At 32.4% G+C, this 16,034-nt stretch overlaps 1 long non-coding RNA gene across 3 annotated transcripts; it reads left to right on the top strand.

Annotated features, from left to right (window-relative positions):
- Positions 1–4,472: 4,472 nt before the first annotated feature.
- Positions 4,473–7,007, top strand: LOC105952668 (uncharacterized). 3 transcript variants are annotated; one of them, XR_016033093.1, is made up of 6 exons: positions 4,473–5,021; positions 5,105–5,153; positions 5,360–5,549; positions 6,104–6,225; positions 6,641–6,678; positions 6,821–7,007. It is a non-coding gene; the product is annotated as an uncharacterized LOC105952668 (long non-coding RNA). The 3 variants fall into 3 exon arrangements; XR_016033091.1 differs by having other exon boundaries at positions 6,104–6,678; XR_016033092.1 differs by having other exon boundaries at positions 4,473–4,959; positions 6,104–6,678.
- The last annotated feature ends 9,027 nt before the right edge of the window (positions 7,008–16,034 follow it).

The following is a 16,034-nucleotide window of genomic DNA, read 5'->3' on the forward strand; positions in this document are numbered from 1 at the left end:
AAATTAAAAAAAGTTAAAAAAACGAAAAAGAATTCAAAAAAAATTAAAAAAAAAATAAAAAAATTAATAATAATAATAATATAATAATAATAATAATAATATAAAAAAGAAAAAAAAAAGAGAGAGAAAGACACGACTGATGGGTCATGAGGATAGTGTCTAAGGTGGATGGACATTAATGGGAAAGTGGAGGGACATAAATGGGAAATTGTGTGGCAAAAATTTGGAGTGGGTTTTTCTCGAATGTGCAAAATAGTTTGAACATTTCCCTATTAAAAGAAGTATTGAAGGGGTTATATCAAAGAGCCCCAAATGAAATAGCAATACAGAATTTGAGAGGATTTAATGAATTTATTAATAAATAAAATACTACAGTTAAACCTTTATAAATTAATACAGTTGGGACCATCAAAATTTCATTAATTTAGCGAAATATTAACTTATCGATAAATTAATAATTATTAATTTATACATTAATTAATATATTAATTTATGAAATTACTTTTATTATTATTTTCAATAGATACATTTTTTTATTTTTTTACGTGTATATTATTCGTTGTACCATTAGTTCAATGCAGTATAGAGCCCGTTTCATAAACGGAAGCTCTTAAAGCAACAATGGTATAGAACGATTTTATGTTGAGTTATGAGATAACTATACCGAATGTTCTAACCATGTTAATAAAAGTGAGGGACGAGATTGATGGTAATATGAACTTCAACAAAAAACAAGCGATAATTAAATTATATTGTATTAAACTTTCATAGATCTATAAAATATGTACTACACCATGTAATTTAAGAATTTTTTTATGCATTATTAATTTATTTATTATATGGGGCTTTTTAAAAATTTCGAATGTGTATTATCTTATAAATTTAGCGAATTATTAATTTAGCACGTTGTCACCCCAGTCGAGACTGAGAAAATTTATTATTTAAGCGAGATTATTAATTTATTGGGTATTAATTTATCGATGTTCTACTGTATATACTAACAGAATAAAATGAAAAAAAAAAAAAAACTCAGCTTTGGGATTACTGTTCAGCTTCAGATCCAAGGCAGTATATATACTCTTCATCGTTCGTCACAAGATTTCAATTATTAACCTCTATTTTAATCCGTCACCCTCCTCTCTTCAATATTTCTTATTTTCTTCTAAACTTTAACAATTTTATTTTAATTTTGGTTGTATTGATAAATGGTTATTTTTAATTTAAGAAAAACATCTATCTTACAATTTATTATTAGATAATAACATTCAATTTTTTACACTAGTAATTTATAAACAAGTTAATTCAGAAGGTAGCTACTTCATTCTTTTTCTACACGCAAGGTTAATGTTTAGGCGTAGTAGCTGAAGAAAATGTTACGTTGTGTAGGAGTTGTAAATAAATGAGTTAAATCGAGCCAAAAGCATTGCTGTTCAAATTTGTTTGATTTTTTATCGAGCTTATAAAATTGGTTTTGAGTGTGGAATTGGTGCAATAAGCAATTGAGTCGATCAATAATCTCAAATAAGCCATATACACGAATAGCTTATCGAATGAGAGTATGTGTTCGATTAAACTTAGGTCGCTATGTTAGCAAATCGAGTTCAAACGAACTTTTACCAAACGGTCTCGAATCGAGTATCGAGTAGTTTGATTTGATTTTCAGTTGTAATTGTGTGCAAACAAGAAATTCAAATCCACATTCTTTCATTTTAGTTGTTTTTTGAGCAATTGCGGTGTATTTCAAATGACATTGATGATGCTAAAGTTAGAACACCTTAAGTATTTGAGGTAGGATGAGCTGGGAGAGCAAAGTAGATCACTGGCACACGAGCTAGATGGTCCGGAGATACGGGCAATAAGAAAATACGTGAACTAGGCCGGGGGTTGATCGGGCGGAAACCCCTCCGACGCTCAAGTCAGACGTGCGGATAGTAGAGTTAGTTGAGGGAATATAAATTGTAGTATTGCTTAGATAATAGGGCGTACCAATATAAGAAACTTTTAAAAAAATATATAGAATTACGATTCAATACTTCAAAACATTTATTATTAATTATTATATCAATATAATCTCCACTATTGAAATATATAAAATATTGAATCAATTCAATATATAAACAAACGCGTTGATTAATACAAACTCACTTATGTTATTAAAATCGATAGTGTGAAAAATTCGAATGAAAAATAAAATAAGATGTTTATTTTAAAAAAATGATTATAACTCGTTTCAATTAATTTAAATCGATTAACCTCAATTGTTGACAAGAACTTATTAAAATTATTGATTATTTTATCATAAGATAATTATTTAAAAATATAGATGATGTTTATTTTAACAAAAATAGATTATATCTCATTCCAATTAATTTCTTACTTTAAAAATAAAACTATATATGACGAGTATAATCAAAATATTATGATGTGATTTCTCTTTTAATAATTGGTTTAGTTTATAAAAATCGTAAGAATTAAATCGTATATCTTATGATTTAATCTTTTTTTTTTTTACATTTATATTTTATTTAAATATTAGAATCGAATCGTAAGATTTAAATGGATTAAGCTCAAGTCCATTCATTTTTTTATATTATATTTGTTATAATTTAATTAAATTATTTAATAATAATGAATATGACAATTAATAATCTATTTAACATTATTTATTATAATCATTTTACACCTTTTCTTTATGTTATATATATATATATTCCTTGTTATAATAATCCTAACTATAAATATAAAAATATAAATAACACTATCAAATGATTATAATAATTGTATAACTAATGTTTTATAAATTATTAATTGTCATGTTGACTATTATTAATATCAAAAATCCCGACTAATAAGAAATGCATATATATTTAATTTTGAAAAATATAAAAAAATACGATTTAATTTAAAAAAAAGATTGAATATTGATTTTTTTTTAATTTTGAAATTTTGAAAAAATTCTCAATTATTAGTTTCACTTATAAATACCCATAATCCAATCTTCACGACTTTCATTTTATTTAGTGTATGTCTCAAGGTCTTAATCGTTTCATTTTTTTCTAAAATTATTTAATGTTTAAATTCAATTATTGTTTTAATTTTGAATTTAAAGTTAATCTCATGTTTTTTCAAGTTTCAATATAGGTTTTTTTTGTTTAAAAAAAATAAAAAAAATAAAATTGAAAAACCAGGTTGGACCCGGACCCAGCCCGGACCCAGATGGACCCGGGTGGACCCGCCCCGGACCCGGACCGGCTCCCCACGGGTCGGTTTCGGGTCCGCTAAAAGTCGGACCCGGACCCGCCCCGCCCCGTGGCCATGTCTATTTAAAGATGTCTTTTCATATCCAAGTTAGAGCGGTTTTATAGATACTACTAGATACAGCCATGGGCCGGTTTTCGGCCCGGAACCAGCCCGTTGACGAACCGGACCGGCCCTTCGACCGGTGAACCGGCCCGTGTCCCTCGGGACGGGCCCGATTTCAGAAATAGGTGAACCGTGAACCGCCGTGCCGGTCCGGCGGTTCACCCGAATTTAAAAAAAAAAAAAAAACTGAAAAAAGCTGGACCGGCCGTTATTTACTCTTTTTTGAATTTTATTCACCCTCATTTTTTCCTTTAAATACACTCGCAGCCCATTTTTTCCGATAAAGACCCTCACACCCCATTTTTTCCTATAAAATTAAATTCAAGTCATTTTATTTATTTCCTTTTGTTGTTTTCCTATTTAAAAGTAATTCTTTTAATTTATTTATCCATCATGTATTATATATATATATATATATATATATATATATATATATATATATATATATATATATATATATATATATATATATATATATATATATATATATATATATATGTATATATATATATATATATATATATATATATATATATATATATATGTATTGCCGGGTCAGTTCGAAACCGACCCGGATAAGCCTGGAACTGGAGTGAACAGGCGGGCTGGCCCGGCCCGGCGAACCGTCACTACAAGAAAAACTAGTTTCAGTGACCAAATTCTCAGCGACCATAACTAAATGGTCACTGAATGTTCACATTTAGTGACCAAAAGTAATTTTGTAGCAAAAGTGGGAAGGGTTAAATCGTGTTGCGACCAACGAACATTTGGTAGCTATAAGTGGTCACTAATAGTTAGACATCTTGTAGCAACTAAAGTTAAAGTTTGTAGCGACAATTTTTATGGTCACTATAACTTAATGACAATAGTGACCAATTCAACATCAATATTTTTTACGGTTGCTACGAGTCTTTAATTCAATTATTAACAACCATTTAATTGGGTTGCTGGCAACCACTTGAATTTGGTTATTATGAAACTACTTACGGAAATCAAATCGATTTGGTCACTAGTTTAGTTTTAAACAAATCAAGAAAAGAAAAGAAAATAAAAAAAAGATGGGGGGTGAAAATGCAAATAATGAAAAAATACAGCCATATATTTCTTTTTATTCATCGCTCTCTTTCTCTCTCCGCTCTCTCTCTCTCTCGCCTACTCTCTCCTTCTCCCTCTCGGTTCTTGGCTGAAATTCCAGAAATTAATTGGAGAAAATTCGAATTCAAGAAGGGGTTTGAAGAAGTGAGGTATATAAAACAAATTTGAGGCTGGAATTGCAAATCCCCAATTCAATTATCGACAAAATTAGGGTTGTGTGAACGAGGGGTTATGACGATGAAGTCACATCGTTGGAAAGCTTGGGAAGTCAACTTTCCAGTGGTGGTGGCCTCCATCGGTGGTTGCATCAGATGGTCGCCGGAATCGGACGAAGAAGACGACTAGCTGTCCAGAAATCGAATTCCAGCCTTTGGCTCTTCAAAGAATTAATTGAACGGAGGCCTTAGAGGGTGAATCTCGACGACCAGGACCCACGGTTAGAAACCTTGAGAAGTCAGCCTTCCATAGGTGCAGCGTGCATGAGTTTTCCGTGCATACAAGGTGTTTGATAAAATACTGGAACCAGACTCCAACTTTGGAGTGCAAAAACATTTTTTCAATTGGTCCGAAAAGTCGTTTCTTTAACGAGCCATTTCCGTTTTTTCTTGCATGGATTAATCTGATGTCTGGTTTAACTAATTTGCAGGAGCTTAAACTGTGATGAATTGACGATGGATCAAGCATCGGCTATTAAGGTTAGCAGCCATTTTCATGAGCATGTGCTTTACTAGTTTTCATGTCTCTGTACTCGAAATCATAAAATGTTGGAATATTTTGATGCTCGTTTTTTATAAGCTTGATCGAAAACTAAAAAAAAAAGCAAAGAAAAATCGAATAAATCATTACATTGCCTCCATAAATCAGCAAAAAAAAATATCCATTTCGGTGTATTCTGTTTCAGTAATTGTTCTCGGTGGTATTCATGGGCGGTGGTCGCCGGAATTTGGCGAGAATCCCAGCTGCGCACCGGAACTTTAGGGAAAGAAAACCTGCTGCTGCACCTGTTTTCGGAGCAGAATTTGGAGGGTTTGGAGTGCGAAGTTGGGAATCATTCCTTGACGAAAACTCGTAGAGGACCTCGAAAACTATTGGTAAGTGTAAAATTGTATCGAGTTAGAGTATGTTTTCAAGCTGATTAGAGGTCCGAATTAAGTGACTGTAAATCTGTAAAAACAGGGCAGTTTTGAATATTCTTCTTACGAGGCCGTTTTTGCTATGTTAAGCTAATAATTTGGGATGTGTGTCTTCTGAGAACTTGTAGTTTACATTGTAAGGTTCAATTTGTTGTATTATTTGGACAGTTTGGATAACTCTACAAATTGTTATGATTTTTCAAATAAACAGTGCCAGCAAATGCATTTGTTTAAACAAAACCTAGCAGTTTCATGCAATTATCTTCCGAGGCTGTTACTGCTGTGTTAGGTCGATAATTTGGGGTTGGTTTCTAAAGTGAACTTGTAGATGAATTTGTTATCTTTAATTTGATATTTAGTTTAGGCTATTCGGATAAGTATGGTGATCGTAGTGATTGTTAGAATTAGCCCGACAAGAAATTCTTAATAAATGTTTCAAGAAATTGACTAAGTGATATAGTGGAATAATACGGTTATATTAGAATCTTGTTAAGTGATGAATATTTTTATAGGTATCGACCGTACTAAAGCTCTCACTCAAGGCTTGAGCGACCGTACTAAAGCTCTCACTCAAGGCTTGAGCATGGCTTGAGCGTAAGGATATTTATTTATAGCACCTTACACTGGACTTCAGGTGAGGATCCCTATCCCTTGCCTATTCTTTCTCGGAAACAGGATATATGCCGAGCAGTCGTATCATTCGGTTTATTATTGTTATTACTCGTCGTTTAAATTCAATATATATTTATTGTCGCCTATCTTGTGAACAAATTTGATTTCCGAGAATTGTTGATTCTTGAGTTATTGCAATCTTCGATCGATTCGAAATCCTTTTTCCTGGAACTTAATAAGTTCTCATCTTGATTTGGGAATTATTTCAATAATTTCTTTTCTCGATTCCTTGACTACTCAATTGAGTTCATTTATCGACCTTGAATAATTCAACGAGTTTCAATCTGATTCTCTATCAATTTTAAGTCGTTTCACATGCATACTAGTTGGAACCACTTCTATTATGATTCATTAAATCATTTGATTTGTTTCTGCAGGGGTTCAATGAATGTAAATCGTTCAATGACTGGACGAGGTAAGTAGCTACTTATGCAAGAGCCCAGATACATTATTGAATTATGATTTATGAGTGCTACTAAGTGACAAATGATTGAAATTGATTCTATCATATGATTTCTTATTTTCTAATTGAATTTTTTTTTTTTTCCCTTTCTCAGGTTGGACTTTTTGATGAAGTGAAATAACGTTATCGTGGAAGTCATATTTGTTGTCGCTTAACAATTTATGAAGTGGAATTTATTATGAAATAATTATAGTAATCTTTCTTATTATTTGGAATGATTGATTTATTATTGTATTTTTGTATGATAGATTGAAATTATAATATTCACATTTGATTGATAATATGTAAATTTGCAATTTTTAGTTTTATTTGAAATTTTTTTACCCACTGTTGCAAATAAAAATTAATGTTTTATGCAATCAATTAATTATTGATCTGAATTGGTCAGTAAATTTAATAATTGTCGAAACCATGTAAAAACTATTGCAACCAATAATATGGTCACCATATGTATATATTTTAGCAACAAACAGATATATTATTTATCAACCAACATATACTGTCACTACATGTATATTATGTAGCAACCAAAAAATGTGGTGGCCAAATATATATATCCTATAGCAACAATAAAATATGGTCACTATACGTATATATCATTTAGCGACCAAAATTATATGGCCACTATATATGTTGCTATAGCAACCATGTTTAATATTATTGCCACCATAAAATTTACATTAGCGAGTCAAAAACTGGTCGTTAATAATTATATTTTTAGTGACCATTATTGTTCGCCGCTAAATCTTATCTTTTAGCGTCCAATTAATTTTTTTGTCACTGAGTACTTTTAGTAACTACCCTGTTGTGACCACCGGTGACCAAGCTTAATTTGGTCGCTAGAAGTTTTAGCTACCATTTTCTAACTTTTAGCGACCATACAAAATCGTCACTAAAACCAATATTTCTTGTAGTGCGTATGTTATACGGGCCGGTTCCGGTTGCTGAAAAAGTGAACCATGAACAGGAGTGAACCAACCCATGGCCGTGTCTAGATGCTACACCCACTGAAATACATGAGATAATCTTAAACCATTGATTTACATATAATAACACACACATTTATGTATGTGTGCTTAAAGTGTAACTACTTATATTTATTTATTATTCAAAACAATCTAATGTATTACACCAAATATATCATCTCATAGAATAAGAATAAGATGAGCCATGAAGAAAAGAATGACCACGAAGATATTTGTATTCCAAGTCATTTTAGAAACAAGAGCCATATTAAAGTCTTTCATTCTTCGATAACCAAGACCATCTTATTATTTAAACAAGCAAATCGAATCCCAACACACTTGAGTATACGAGAATTTCCATATAATTTACATTTTTAAACGTATGCCTCGTTTGTTTGCTATTATTAGCTAAGATTAACTAATGTAGGAGCTAGTAAAATGCTTGATTGGTAAGTTTCAACATTACTCAAGTCCGTTACTAAAGTGTAAGGTCTTGTTTGTTTAATGCTACTAAGCTCTATTAACTAAATAGTAGGTGTTAGTAAGATGTTTGGTTGATGAAATTCGTATTTATTCTAGCCCGCTACTATACTTAAAAACCGCAGTTAAATGCTATTATTTGGTTAAATTAGTAGCATCCATCCCCCTGCGATTAATTTAGTAGAGGGTTATTGTTGAGTGTAAATTTTACGCTCAATACGTTTACTTTACGTGGATCTTTTGTTTAGATTTAATTATATTTGTGCTTTTAATTGATTGATTTTGTGTTTTATAGGTGAAAAAGAGAATTAGGTGTCCATGAAGGAAAAAAGATCAAAAAGAAAGGAAAAAGTTGCAAATAAGGAAATAAATCGAATTGGAAGAAGGAATCCCGCCACAACTTTGGCAGTGTCCACCATTTCGAGCATATCTCTCTCATACGAACTCCAAATCAGCTGATTTTGGCGGCATTGGAAAGCTAATTTCAAGGGCTACAACTCTTATTTACGCAACATTCCGAAATTCGGACTCCAACATGGCGAAAATTGAAGAACAAATCCTGGTGGAGGAAAGTGGCGGAAATAGATTCCTATTAGGTTTCTACTACTTCCTTATCAAGAAAAGCCTATAAAAGCAACAAGTCCCTACACCATAAGCACGAAATTTTACACCACAAATCGCGAGGAACGAAGATCAACGAAGACTCAAGCATAGTTTTTCTTATTTATTTATTTTATTTTCTTTATCATAAGAATCACGAGTAGCTAAGTCTTTATTTCTAGGATTTATTTGGAACCCTATGTGGGATTTATGAACCCAATTCTATGATTTTATGCAAGTTTTAATTCCGGATTATTTCTTCTACTTGTTTTATTAAGTGCATGAACTTGATCAACTTATGTGCTTTTATGTTATTGTTAATCGCATGAATCGGAAGATCGGGTTAATAATTAGAACTGTGGTAGAAGAGCCTTTGTGGTATTAATATAGGAATATAGTTAATCTCTTAGGTAGCCATTATTGAGATTTGTGCTTAATGATGTGTTCTAGAATTAATTGCATAGGAATATAGTAATTGAATCTAGATTATTAGAATCGTAATACACGCGGAAGCGGGTTATGATTAAATTAGCATCACAGGTTAATAATCCGGGTTAATTGCTTGCATAATTGAAGGAATTGGGGGAATAATAATCACATAGGGGGAAGAATAAAATCCTAGGCTTGTTTACTCTGATTAAACCTTCGTTTTTTATTGCTTTCGTGTTCTTGTCTTTTTAATTTGCTTTTTAATTTGCTTTTTAATTTAGTTTAATTTACTTAATTCTCTCGAAATTCGACTGTGTAGGGTGTGCTTGATAATAATTGGTAGAATTTAGCGTCTAGGTTTAGATAATTAAATATTCCCTGTGGGTTCGATATCCGGACTTAATTGTCCACTATATTACTTGTACGATACGTGCACTTGCGTGTGGGTTTTCGGCCAACAAGTTTTTGGCGCCGTTGCCGGGGAATATTTTAATTATTTATTTTATTCTAGCTCTAAATTTGAACAATTTTCACGATTCACCCAAATTATTTTTTTTTATTTATTCTTTTCGTTTTAATTTTTTTTAATATATTTTTTTTTCTGTGGTTACATGTCAGGTTACAATTTCCGCGCTCCTCAAACGGGATATGAATGGCTTCCGTCTAGCGAATACCTCCAAAATACCTATGATATGCCGTTACTTTGTTCAATATGTGGTGGATATCATTACACTAACCAATGTTGGTATGCACCGAAGGCGAATAATTTCATTGATAATACCAACGGCGGTTATTGGAACACATACACCAACACGCCACGAGAGCCCACTGTTCAGGAGTGTTATTTGAACTCCGTCCTTGAAGAATTTATGAAATCCACTCAAGCATCTATCCGAAGACTGGAGTTACAGTTGGAAGAATTCAAGCGCCAAAGGTCTCTTGAAAATATTTCAGACGATATCGAGAATGGTTGCAACAAAGAAAATCCGTTTGAAATTTGTAGTGAGAAAAATCCTTTAGACCTAGAAAATATTGTCGATGAGAAGGAAAAGGAACTTACGAAGACGCTTAAGGATGATGAATATGACAATGCAATCGAGCTAAACTCCAAAGATGTATCGGAACAAGAGAAGAAGGAGATGGATGTGGTTAGTACAAATACTCAAATTGAGAATATTATCGTTGTTCATGACGAGGCTTTGAAGGCATCAATAGAGGTTGAAAAGAAGGCGAATGTGTTTGAAGTGGAGGTTATACGCGGACGTGAGGTTTTTGTGTACCAATTTGAGGGAGCGGGTGATGAAGATCCCAACTCGGCTTCGTACCGATTGATTACAACTAAGAAAGACTACAAGCTAAGGTGGACCCTGACATATTGCAATCCTATCCCTGTATCGGTTGCAATTGAAGTGAAAGAGCTCACGGATGGATGCGCAATCTACAAGGCGTTGGATTGGACATAACAATTTTAAGAAGAAAAGTCTGGCTGAAGATTTAAAACTTAGCGCTTCTCGGGAGGCAACCCGAGCTTTATTGTTTTTCGTAGTTTTCTTTATATTTTTCGTTTCGTTTTTATTATTATAGGCATGCATTCTAATTAATTTATTTGAATTTTAATTTTCAGGGTCGAAAACATGGTCAGGGGGTCCAGACGGCCGTCCGAAATCGCAAGCAAAATCCCAGACGGCCGTCCGGGAAACAGAAGGCCGCATTCTGCAGCTCTGTCTGTGGGACGGCCATCCGAAAAATGGCCTAAAATGTGGGACGGCCGTCCCACAACCAGAAAAAAAAAAAAAAAAAAAAAAAAAAAAAAAAAAAAAAAATCGTTTTGCCTTCCCGCCAATTCTCATACCCCGATGACGACGACTCCGACTAAATCAGGTGTTTTCTATCCTTAAACTTTGTGCTAATTTCGTTGCGGGCAACGAAAATTTTAAGTTTGGGGGTGAAAAACATGTTTTTGTGCTTATTTGTTTTAGTTTGCATGCATTAGGTTTTATTTCTTTTTATTGCTTTTATCGTTTTTTCCGGAATATAAAAAAAAATAATAAAAAAATAATTTGCTTGAGTCGAATGCATCGATGATTTATGATGATGAGAGATGATCAATGTTTGATGATGAGATTGCTTGTTTTGTGTGATAAGGATTTGATGTTTGTTTAGCTTTTGATTCAACGGGACTTAGAAGCGAATTATTGCTAGGAATCACATTTTGTGCATTGATTTGGTTGAATGTTTTGTATTTTAAATTTGGAATTAATTTGTGCTATATCATGCTATGTTCGGTTTTAGAACTCACCTTAGGAAATTTATGATACGAAGTATTGAGTAGTGAGTGATTTGGGATATGATTTGGGCCTTCTTTGAACCGTTTGAGCCTTTCAAGCCGACCTTTTTATCGAAATTATCCTTAGAACCTTGATTTGAGCCTCGGAGAAAAGGTGTTCTTTCTTTTAGCCAATGTGTAAGGTAGAATAGGTGGAGATTCTTGAAAAATTACCCCTTGGAGTTCAGTCAAAAATTTTTATAAGGTCCTTCTTCTTCTTCGAAAAAAAAAAAAAAAAAAAGATAAATATATATGCTTCTATATATATATATATATATATATATATATATATATATATATATATATATATATATATATATATATATATATTAAATAAAAAAAAATAAAAAAAAAAAAAAAAAAAAAAGAAAGAGAAGAAGAAGAGACTAGAAGGGAGAAATAAGGACTAGTTGTTGAATTTTTTTGAAAGCTCGATCCATTGCCTCAAAAGCAAAAGTGGAGACTTTTGAACTTTTGAGAATCGAGTTTATTAAAGTCCGTAGAGGTGAATTCATTGTTTCAAACGCCTATCTTTCAAATTTTGGCGTAATCACCTAAATTCAAGAAGAATAGCCACACATACCCCCATATTTCCTACCTCGAACCAAAGAGCCTAACAATTGAAAGCCACAAAGCCCCAATGATCCCAATAGCTTAATGTTCGATATTAGTAGAGTAGAATAATTTGGTGAGTATTTGGAGTCAAGCATATGCATGTAAGTATAAATTCTTTCTATCTTTAATTTGCGAATATTGGATGCTTGAAGCAATTGTATGAATTGTGGTTTTTGGTAATGGTGAGTGACTAAGTGTTGTTGAATTTTGAGCTTGCGAATGCCTAAGAATTGTCATTATAATTCCAAGTTCTGAAAACGTGAAGTTGATCATTGATCTATGTGATGAGATGCAGTAGTTGAGTTATTTGCTTACGATTAGATTTTGCTTGAGGACAAGCAAAAGTTCAAGTTTGGGGGTGTGTTGAGGGTAAATTTTACGCTCAATACGTTTACTTTACGTGGATCTTTTGTTTAGATTTAATTATATTTGTGCTTTTAATTGATTGATTTTGTGTTTTATAGGTGAAAAAGAGAATTAGGTGTCCATGAAGGAAAAAAGATCAAAAAGAAAGGAAAAAGTTGCAAATAAGGAAATAAATCGAATTGGAAGAAGGAATCCCGCCACAACTTTGGCAGTGTCCACCATTTCGAGCATATCTCTCTCATACGAACTCCAAATCAGCTGCTTTTGGCGGCATTGGAAAGCTAATTTCAAGGGCTACAACTCTTATTTACGCAACATTCCGAAATTCGGACTCCAACATGGCGAAAATTGAAGAACAAATCCTGGTGGAGGAAAGTGGCGGAAATAGATTCCTATTAGGTTTCTACTACTTCCTTATCAAGAAAAGCCTATAAAAGCAACAAGTCCCTACACCATAAGCACGAAATTTTACACCACAAATCGCGAGGAACGAAGATCAACGAAGACTCCAGCATAGTTTTTCTTATTTATTTATTTTATTTTCTTTATCATAAGAATCACGAGTAGCTAAGTCTTTATTTCTAGGATTTTATTTGGAACCCTATGTGGGATTTATGAACCCAATTCTATGATTTTATGCAAGTTTTAATTCCGGATTATTTCTTCTACTTGTTTTATTAAGTGCATGAACTTGATCAACTTATGTGCTTTTATGTTATTGTTAATCGCATGAATCGGAAGATCGGGTTAATAATTAGAACTGTGGTAGAAGAGCCTTTGTGGTATTAACATAGGAATATAGTTAATCTCTTAGGTAGCCATTATTGAGATTTGTGCTTAATGACGTGTTCTAGAATTAATTGCATAGGAATATAGTAATTGAATCTAGATTATTAGAATCGTAATACACGCGGAAGCGGGTTATGATTAAATTAGCATCTCAGGTTAATAATCCGGGTTAATTGCTTGCATAATTGAAGGAATTGGGGGAATAATAATCACATAGGGGGAAGAATAAAATCCTAGGCTTGTTTACTCTGATTAAACCTTCGTTTTTTATTGCTTTCGTGTTCTTGTCTTTTTAATTTGCTTTTTAATTTAGTTTAATTTACTTAATTCTCTCGAAATTCGACTGTGTAGGGTGGGCTTGATAATAATTGGTAGAATTTAGCGTCTAGGTTTAGATAATTAAATATTCCCTGTGGGTTCGATATCCGGACTTAATTGTCCACTATATTACTTGTACGATACGTGCACTTGCGTGTGGGTTTTCGGCCAACAGTTATTAAAAGAGGAAAATACGTAATAATTGGTAGAATTTAGCGTCTAGGTTTAGATAATTAAATATTCCCTGTGGGTTCGATATCCGGACTTAATTGTCCACTATATTACTTGTACGATACGTGCACTTGCGTGTGGGTTTTCGGCCAACAGTTATTAAAAGAGGAAAATACGATTTTATCCTTAAAAACAATATCTTAATTTTGTTAATTAAAAGACTTTTTAGACAATTCACTGTTAATACCAGAATTTAACAAATTTAATATAAGATTTAATCTAACCAATCAAACGTCTTACTGACTAAATAATTAATTAGTCAGTGGGATATTAATCCAATTCACCTAATACAATATAATCCGATATAGGTAAGCAAACGAGACCTAAGTCCACTATTAAATGATGCTATTTTATGAAATTAATAACACCACTATTATATTTTTTTCTTGACTAATCAATTTTTAGGCCACTGTCACTTGTACAACTTTGTGATATGTGCTATCTATAATATACATGTTGGTCTGCCTAACATTTGTTAAATTAGCAACCAGCTGTAAGCTAATTAATCATCACACATTCACACTAATTTGGTCAACACTCATCACCAAATTTCTACGACGAAATTTTTGATTGGTCGATTTTGCCCTTTGACCATGCGAATAATTCACACAAGAGGATTTCCTTCCCCCACAACCGGACAAACAGGATCATGCTTTTCTTCAACTTTCCTAGTAGATACCCCCACCCTAAAATATCCCCCCTCCACATAAAACCCATCAAACATCCCCACTACGGTGAAAATCGAATTGATCGAATCATAATAAAACTTTCGATTTTTTTTCTTCGGAACTAGAAAACTAATTTGTATTTCGTTCGAAATCGAAACCGAAATTGTATTTTAAAACCATGTTTCAGAATCGGAAATTTGAGAATCACAACCGGCGGAATTTGGAATTTCGATTTTTTTTTATTGATCTATAATGTACACAAATAATAATATTGTTATAATAAGTGTAATTTTCCAAAAACCAAAAATTGAATTTTTTGAAAATTAAATTTGAATCTGAAATTAGAAATCAGAATCCAGTATGTATTTCAACTATGTTCCAGAAAAGTTCAAAAAAAATCGTAGACCAAAACTTTCCAAGTTCGGATCGGAATAACTCATTGTTTTTTTTTTTCAAAATGGAAAATATTTGTATTGAAAGGATAAAATTCGGAAATGTGAGAATCACAACCGACGGAATTTGGAATTTCGATTTATTTTATTGATCTCTAAGGCCCCTTTTGGTTTGATTGATAAGGGGTCATAGACAGAATAATCACCCCTAATCAGACATTTGGTTCGTTGGACAAGAACCCGTGATAGATTACAAGCCCGGTATTTAATCATGCAATTGGCTGATAAATTATCCTACCCCATGAGGTCTGATTGTGTAATCATTCATTGGAGTAAAACGTGAAATGACGAGAAGGGGCTTAATTGTGCTATTATTTACCATAAAAATGACTATAAATAAATAATAAAATAAAAAAAGTCCCATTATCTATTGTGCAATAAATTATTTTGTAAACTCCATTTCATTTTACAAATATTATATTAGATTCTATTGTAGTTTATTGAAATACAAATATTAAGTTAGTTCGCTTGATTGACAATATATTTTGATGTTGAATTGCTTCAAAAATTTTACTGTTGTTGTGAGAATAATGATATTTAAAGTGTTATAAGGGGTATTTTGTAATTTCATAACTTATCAATCCAAATCCTGCAAACCTAACTAAATGTCACGTTTATCCTAGTTAAAGTTATCCAACAAACCAAATACAAAATATTTGTTATTATATAATCATGAACAGTGCAATCTTGTATAATCCAACAAAATTAATCAATCCCATTCATCCAACCAAAAGAGCCCCAAATAATAATATTGTTATAATAAGTGTAATTTTCGAAAAACCAAAAATTAAAATTTTCGAAAATTAAATTCGAATCCAGAATCAGAAATCAGAATCCAGTATGTATTTCAACTATGTTCCAGAAAAGTTCGTTCGGAAAAATCAAAGACCAAAACTTTCGAAGTTCAGAATAATTTTTATTTTATTTTTTCAAAATCGAAAATATTTGTATTGGAAGGAAGAAATCGGAAATCGAGTTCCGATTTCTGGACCGGGCCCACCCCCCACCCCACCAGGGTGGGCTGCTGAGGTGGCGGTTCACCTTCTATTCTTTATTAAAGCCCCAACTA

Source organism: Erythranthe guttata, chromosome 8, assembly GCF_056151865.1.
Source record: "Erythranthe guttata isolate IM_541 chromosome 8, IM_541, whole genome shotgun sequence".
Taxonomy (NCBI): domain Eukaryota; kingdom Viridiplantae; phylum Streptophyta; class Magnoliopsida; order Lamiales; family Phrymaceae; genus Erythranthe; species Erythranthe guttata.